General features: G+C 38.0%; 1 non-coding gene across 1 annotated transcript; it reads right to left on the bottom strand.

The window, feature by feature from the left end:
* Nucleotides 1-3,747: 3,747 nt before the first annotated feature.
* Nucleotides 3,748-3,854, bottom strand: LOC145168261 (small nucleolar RNA R71). The gene has a single exon (XR_013741828.1). It is a non-coding gene; the product is annotated as a small nucleolar RNA R71 (small nucleolar RNA).
* Nucleotides 3,855-6,935: the final 3,081 nt, after the last annotated feature.

Genomic DNA, 6,935 nt, shown 5'->3' with positions numbered 1-6,935 from the left:
AAGAATAATACTAAGCCTATATGGCCCCAAACTTTTGAGTATAAATAAAACACCTTTATTTAATCACCATATTGATTACTCATTATTCATTGTATAATGTTTCGAATAATTAACTTATTACTTGAATTATAACAACAGTTGTCCCATGCTCCAAGCATGCACACTATGTTTACCTATGGTCCTTACTTTGTGAAATAGATCAATTGAACACATTTCCAATGATACTCATTTCACAATTTCCTAAATCCTTATCGTTAGTGTAAGAATACAAAATTCTTGCCACTATTAGAATATGTTAGATTTTAACATTTTATGCAATGATCCTTTCGTAAGTTCATAGCGCCAAATTCACCAAGACTTTCCCAACGAAATTACAAAGTGCTCTATTGGAGATTGTTACGAGGCAATTCCATAGATATGAAGTCTCACATTCAAAGTACATTCCTTTGAACAACCTTCTTGCATAAAAGTTTCTAATCTAGACATAAATTCTTAACGTCTAACTGCAAATATGGAAACATTTCCATATTTGTCATATGACAACTCATTCTTAATAGAATCCTATCTATAATAATAATGTCGATATGGTCCATTCATTACTATACTTCCAACTGCCCACAAGTGACCAATCCTTATCGAACCATAGATTGTCCTTGACAGTTGTTTAATTATTTTAGTCATATCCGGTTCTAGTCCTTTTTCCCTCTTAATGCCCTAGGCATTTGGAAAATTTAGAACGGTCGAATATTACAGCATATGCAATCGATCCTATACGTGAAGCATATGGGACACGATTCATAATGAAAAATGTGATACTTTACCAGTTTCTTGCTATAATATTGCCATATATAGAATTCCTTTATGTTGAATCTTTTCAACATAATATCCATATGTCTTTTGACTAAATTTGATTAAAATTTCTCGATCCAAGCTTTTAGACTTTGAAATGAAGTATAATATTCTCTCCCTTAATTATAGCAAAACAACTTTTCAACTCTTGCAACTTTTTGAATTGAAACTTTTGTTTTCTATAATTAATATTCCTAACTTGTAACATGTAAAATAATAATCATGCTCCCACTAACATGATAATTATATTCATACCAGCATAACATTTATGCTCCCACTAGCTTTGACACGTATTCAGAAAACAGTTGGACTTCTAGAAATCAATACTTATTGACTTCCAAAGTTCATATTTCTAATACGATATGCTTCGATAAGCCTTTATCTTAGCTTTTCAAACTCATACACCTTTCCTTAGATAGCTCAAATGTGTGTCTAATCAATTCTAAAACTTATAGCAATAAGTCTCGAATGTTCAAACTAATTGCCAAATCTCAGAATTCGAACTATGAAGATGGATGTCGTAATCATAATCGAATTTGAGAATGCAATTTACACAATAGCTAAGGGTACTAATATGTGCATATTTATCCATGTGTTTAGTATAGATTTTATCAATTATTAGCTAATTATTTGCATAATATGGACAAAAGGTACTTAATAATGTCTAAATTATATTTTCAGTCCAGAAGACATGCTTGGAAGCAAAAAGGAAGAAGGAGAAGCAATCAGAAGCTGGAGAATGAAGAAAGAAGAACAAAACTGGAGCTACTCGGCGAGTCCAGAAGCTACTCGGTGAGTTCCAATGAATGTTCGCGAAGTAATGTCCAGAATTCTTGCCATACACGTAGTTCTCAAAGGAACTCGGCGAGTTGGATACCTACTCGCCGAGTTGCCCCTGTTTTGAGATAATTATAAATAGAGGATCTAATTCCGAATTAGGGAGTTTTTTGGCATCTCTGGAGAATTACTTGCGACTGAGGAAACCCTTGGAGACCTGAAGAACCCTAATCTTTGATCTTTAGAAGACTCAAGGCGAATTAGGTTAAATTTTCCACTTATATTTAGAAGTGAATCATGTTTAGATCAACTAAATTCGTTTTTAGCTTCTCTTTTACTGTAATCATGAGCTGAATTTTCATAGTTTCTGTTTAGGAAAGACCAAATTACTCCTATGGTTTGATTTATACTTTGATTGATTGATTATTGGTGATTTTATTAAGTTAAGTTTGTTAAAGACCCTTATGCATTAACCATAACTATTTTCTGTTAATAGGAAGACAATTAGGCTGCATGAACATCTCTTAATTGTTAACCTCATATGATTTATGTGAACACTTCATTATATGCCTAGGTTTAGTGAATATGAAACTAGGATTAATTAGAGAATGGGTAAATTAATGTGTGAGCTTGTTTGAGACACCAACAAACAAGAGGTTAGTTGAATTACTAATTTGATTAACCAATTACAAATCTTATTTAATCCAAATAACGAATGCGAAATCTTATTTAATCCAAATAACGAATGCAAGTTGGTAATAGCGAATGCGAATCTAATCACTATAGTTGGTAACCAATAACAATTAATTTATTACTTTACCATAAAATTAACCATAGGAGTGAATTGGTTGGACCTAAACAGAAACCCTTTTATCAAATTTGGTGAATTTTTACTTTCTTTAGTTGATTAGTTAATTACGTGTTAGGTGGTGTGTTTAAGTTTCTAGTCTTGTAAAACTAGAGAAAACCCTTTACTTTTATTACTTGTTTAGTTAAAATTAGTTATTAGTTTAATTTCCGTTCCCTGAGTTCGACACCCTACTTATTCAACTATACCACAAAAAGACAGGTTCACTGCCTTTGTGTGCTAAATCTATATTTTTAGAGTAGGAATAAAACCAGTGCATTTTACACTCATCAAGTTTTTGGCGCCGTTGCTGGGGAACGGTTCAAAAATTAGCATTAATATCTAGTTTTATCGATCCTTTGTGTGAGATTTATCTTGCACAAAGTTATTTTTTTAGGTAATTTAGTTGATAGGATTAGTATTCATAGTTTTCTGTTTTAGAAATTTAATTAGATTTTTTTCTCTTTTCTTTTCTGTTTCTGTCTTAAACTCGCCGAGTGCAATCGACTCTACTCGGCGAGTCCATCGCTGATTCACAGTTTTTATTTTAGTTTCTTTTTGTTCTTTTTACGCGTTTTTCTTACTTTAATTGCAGTTGTTACATGACCCGAGGATCCAATACGTCTTTGGTTCCCCCACTTGAAGACCCGGAGTCCGCTCTAAGAAAGAACAAAGGAAAAACCGTTGGAGAATCCGCTTCTTCAAAGAACTCACCTTTGAAGAATCTCAAATTCGTTTTTAGCAAGAAAAAGAGCAGCAAATCAGGAGCATCCAGCACCTCTTCCTTGGCAAACGAAGACCCAATCAAGGAAGACATCATGAACGAGTCCGAAGGAGAAGAAAGCGAATTTGAAGTAGGTAGCGATCTGGAAGGTAACTTTGACAACACCATGGCGAACATTGATGAAGTTCCCATGGGCGAATGGAAGAAGAGGATACGGGATGATACCGGCCCGGGACTTGTGCAACCCGCAATTCCCGCGACTGCCACTTTTGAGCTTAAGGGTCACATTCTTGCTCAACTCAAAGAGATCCCCTTCTATGGAAAAGACCACGAAGATGCCTATAAACACTTGGATGAAGTCAATGATGTAGCTGATTATTTTAATGTTCCAAATGTTCCTCGCGAAACCCAGCTGCTTCGTATGCTTCCAGTTACATTCAAAGGTGCTGCAAAGGATTGGCTCAAGTCACTCCCTCCCGGATCCATCACTACATGGGCTAAGATGAAGGAAGAATTTATTGACCAGTTTTGCCCACCCTCGAAAATAGCCAAGTTGAAGAAAGATATTGCCAACTTTGAACAACAACCTGGAGAGTCGCTTTATGAGGCATGGGAGAGATACAAAAGTCTACTAAGGAATTGCCCACATCATGATCTTAATAGCCAACAAGAAGTCTCCATTTTCTATGATGGAGTCAATGTAACAACTAGGCAGCTCCTAGACTCGCAAGGACCCCTCACAAAGAAGGCACCCCCGGTGATCAAAGAACTTATTGAAGAATTCTCTAAGCATTCTAGAGAATACCACAATCCAAGGAATGATATGACCAAGGGATCGACTTACGTAGCTTCTGAAGATTTGTCGGCAGTTATGGCAATGTTGAAAACCATGGATAGAAGGATGGATAAAATGGATCAAACAATCCATGCTATTCAGGTAGGATGTGAAAATTTCAATGGGCCTCATCTAACTAGAGATTGTGATTTGGACGATAATGGGAATAAGAAAGTGCAAGTATGCTATTCTAGTGGTGATAGGTTCGATGACGATTGGCGAAAACCTAAGAAAGAATGGCTCCCTTATGATGAGTACAAGAAAGCAAGGGAGGAGAAATTTAGACAAAAGGCAAGGGGTTTTTACCAAAAGGAGGAGCCGATACAAGAAAAGAAACCAAATCTAGAAGAAATGCTCACTAAATTTGTAGCTGCATCCGAAAAAAGACACAATGACCACGATGCTGCAATACAAGATACAAGAACAATATTGAGGAATCAGCAAGCATCTATTCACAACATTGAGAAGCAGTTGGGGAAACTTGCCCAATAAATGAATCAAAGAGCACCAGGAGAACTTCCGATTAACACCGAAAACAATCCAAAAGGCGCACATATAAACATTGTCACAACTAGGAGTGGGAAGATTATAACCCCTATGGCCCCTATTCAAAACAAAGATCCGAAGTCGGTGCAAGAAAAGGAGACAGAAGGGCAGAATCAAGATCAGAACCAGCTGAGCCCAGACCCTACTCGCCGAGTCCATGATATGGACTCGGCGAGTCCGCCACTTGATCAGAAAAGTCAAACTCCTATTAAGCCATATCAGCCTCCACTGCCATATCCAGCCCGAGCTAGACAAGAAAAGAATGATGAAGACTACCAGAAGTTTCTAGAACACATAAAGGCTCTTCAAATCAACATACCATTCATAGAAGCGGTTGCCCAAATGCCAAAATACGCCAAATTTCTCAAGGAGCTTCTAACTAATAGAAGGAAGATGGAAGAAGTGAAGAAGGTGGTCCTAGACGAAAATTGTTCAGCTGCTATGTTGAACACACTTCCTAAGAAGAAAGGAGATCCGGGAAGTTTAACATTGCCCTGTCAATTTGGAAACTTGGCCACCATATATGCACTAGCTGATTCGGGGGAAAGTGTAAACCTCATGCCTTATTCATTTTTCAAAAAGTTAGATCTCCCCGAGCCAAGACCCATTCGCATGGCAATCCACCTAGCAAACAAAACGGTTACATTCCCTAGGGGAATCTGTGAAGATCTTTTGGTAAAGGTGGATAAGTTCGTGTTCCCCGTGGATTTTATAATTTTGGACATGGAAGCGGATCCTCAAGTCCCGATCATCCTTGGAAGACCTTTCCTTAACACCGCAAGCGCTATAGTTGACATGCGAGATTCAAAACTTACTCTACGGGTGGGAGATGAATCAGTCACTTTCGGGGTTGATCAAGCCATGAAGCATGCAACGAACAGTGATGACACGACATTTTCAATCGATATGTTGGATGAATTAATGGAGGAATGGAACAATGAAGAACCAAACAAGTCCACCATCGCCTTTGATGAAGAACTTGATGCTGAAAGAGACCTACTGGAAATAGAGAGACTGCTGGAAGAAGCTGATTATAATGAACTAATAAAAACCACTGAGCAGCCTACTCGCCGAGTAGACCCGATCTACTCGCCGAGTCCATATGAAGAACCCAGAGTTATCGCGAATCCTGCGCAGGACTCGACGAGTCCCTTCACTGGACCCGACGTGTTCACCATGCAGAACACGAAAATAGCACTGAAATCGCTACCAGATCACTTGGAGTACGCATTCCTTGAAGATGGCCAACAAAAACCTATTATAATAGCTTCTGACCTCTCCAAATCTGAAAAAGAAGAATTAGTCCATGTCCTAAAGAAGAGAAAGAGTGTCATTGCATGGAGTATCACCGATATCAAGGGAAGAAGCCCCTCTTATTGCTCTCACAAGATCAACCTGGAAGAAGAAGCAAAGCCGGTAGTGCAACACCAAAGAAGACTGAACCCGAACATGCAAGAAGTGGTCAAGAAGGAAGTAGTCAAGCTTTTAGATGCGGGGATCATTTATTCTATTACCGAAAGTCCATGGGTTAGTCCTGTTCAAGTGGTGCCCAAGAAAGGGGGGATGACGGTCGTAGCAAACGAGAAGAACGAGCTTATTCCGACCCGAACGGTAACCGGTTCGCGAGTGTGCATCGATTATCGAAAACAAAACGATGCCACTCGTAAAGACCATTTTCCTTTACCTTTTATTGATCAAATGCTTGAAAGATTGTCCAGCCATAGCTACTATTATTTCTTAGACGGATTTTTGGGTTACTTCCAAATACCCATAGACCCAATTGACCAAGAAAAGACTACTTTCACTTGCCCGAGTGGGACTTTTGCCTATCGCCGCATGCCCTTTGGGTTATTCAATGCACCTGCGACATTTCAAAGGTGCATGACGGCCATATTCCATGACATGGTGGAAAAATTCATGGAAGTATTTATGGACGATTTTTCTGTTTTTGGATCTTCCTTCCATGATTGTCTAGCTAACCTGGATCTAATGCTTGCAAGGTGTGAAAAAACCGATTTAGTCCTCAATTGGGAAAATGTCACTTTATGGTTAAAGAGGGTATAGTCTTGGGCCACAAGGTATCCAAAGCAGGAATTGAGGTGGATCGGGCAAAAATAGATACAATTGCTAAATTACCTCCACCAACTAATGTAAAGGGCATTAGGAGTTTTTTAGGTCACGCGGGTTTTTACCGCCGTTTCATAAAAGATTTTTCTAAAATAACTAGACCTTTAACACAATTACTTTTAAAAGATGCACCATTTAATTTCACTAAAGAGTGTTTAAAGGCCTTTGAATTTCTAAAAGAAAAATTAACTAATGCCCCGATCATTATTGCCCCGAATTGGAACCTACCT

The sequence above is a fragment of the Lactuca virosa genome, chromosome 3 (genome assembly GCF_052849685.1).
Source record: "Lactuca virosa cultivar CGN04683 chromosome 3, Lactuca_virosa_CGN04683_v6, whole genome shotgun sequence".
Taxonomy (NCBI): Eukaryota; Viridiplantae; Streptophyta; class Magnoliopsida; order Asterales; family Asteraceae; genus Lactuca; species Lactuca virosa.
Note: the sequence above shows the minus strand (reverse complement) of the source record. Positions and strands in the feature narration are given on the sequence as shown.